Raw genomic sequence first — 1,659 nt, 5'->3', positions numbered from 1 at the left:
CACGGGGGCGTGGGCAGGCAGGAGAGGCTGGGCGCCATACTGCACTTTGGGAGTGGGGCCAGCCTCCTAGCCAGGAGGCTGTTTCAGTAATCCAGGTGAGAGATGATGATGGTTTGGACCAAGAGGGTGCCAAGAGAGGTGGTGGGAAGTGGATCGACTCAGGATACAGTCTGACGGCAGAGCCAATAGGGTTTCCTTTCTTATCATGTCTGTTCTTCGACTTAGCTCTTGAAGGATGCAATGATATAGGAAGGTCTTCAGTGTGTTTTGCAGATCTACTCCCCTTTTTTCCTGCTTTATTCTTGAATAACACATTTTCTCTCATGAGTATCATCCTTACCATGTTTGAAAGGACAAAAATATTTTAATGAATTTGTTTAGCTTGATTGGTTTAAGGAATGTAATTTTTCTGCAGATTTTTAGAAATGTGTTTCTAAAACATGATGCTTCCGGAGTCTATCTCTGTAGTAAGGCTTTATTTGTATGCACATTTTGTAATAATACACCACTTGTAGGCAGACATAAAACAAGTATCTCATGTGAAAGAATAACCTCTACCAAGGAAATATTGTAAACTATTACTTTGTGAACTCTAGACTGTAATTAGAGAGTCATCACATACTTGTTAAATTACACAACACAGTAAAAATATACATTGCATCAACACAATTCATTATAATTACAAGTTACTCTAGAAGGCTATTTGAAGTTTCCAAGTAGTAGTACACTTTGCATAAGAGTAATGTACTATATATATTAGGATGTGTATTAAAATTACACTTGAAAACTTAAAATTAAATTTTCCCACATTCAGGAAAGAAACTGGAATATATAGAAAAAAATACCACTGTCAAAGAGGCAAGGGAAGGAGAGGTTAGGAGGATTTATATTAGCAATTCATGTATGAGACTTCAACACAGTTTGAAAAAGCCTAAGTTCTAGAAGCAGACTCTAGAAGGAATAAAGTAGCATGGTGATTTAGAGCCTGGACTTCAGAGCTGGATCTGGGTTCATAGCCAGCCAGGACCTCTTCAGATGTGTGATTGCTGGCAACTTAACCTCTCTGAGCCTCAGGTTCCCTGTGCACACTGGTTAAAAAATTAAGTCCCATAACTCACCTGCACCAGCTTTATTTGAATGTTAGTAAGTTTGCCTTTTCTCCTTTATCTAACTATTCATTTCTTTCCTTCCCTTTCTCCCCTTAGCTTTCTTTATTAATTGACAGATAAAATTGTATATGTTTAAAGTGTACAATGTGATGATTTGCTATGCATACATTGTGGAATGACTACCACACTCAAGGGATGTCGGAGTGTTCTTGGGAAGATGCAATGAGCAAATTCGCATAAAGAGCTTGGCCTACACGAGGCATCCAGCACGCAGTAAATGACAGCTGTAACAACAATTACTATCTTCTTAGGTCCAACCCAGTCTCCTGTTATGGGTGGGGTGGTACGGAACAAATACTACTTGTCCAAACCAGCCCAGGAGAAAGGCAGGACTGGAAGGGAGGGTCATCCATGGGTAAGTCTTCCTTCTGTGCGTGCATGGTGACAACAGGGAAATCTGTATGTGGACAGCTTGTGTAATTATGAAGGAAGTGTGGGCCCCATAGAAAAGAACCGCACGGGGAGAGAGAGAGAGAGTCACGGAAAACAG

This window comes from Zalophus californianus, chromosome 15 (genome assembly GCF_009762305.2).
Source record: "Zalophus californianus isolate mZalCal1 chromosome 15, mZalCal1.pri.v2, whole genome shotgun sequence".
NCBI classification, from domain to species: Eukaryota; Metazoa; Chordata; class Mammalia; order Carnivora; family Otariidae; genus Zalophus; species Zalophus californianus.
The sequence above is the reverse complement of the archived record's forward strand: the minus strand, read 5'-3'. Positions refer to the sequence as shown.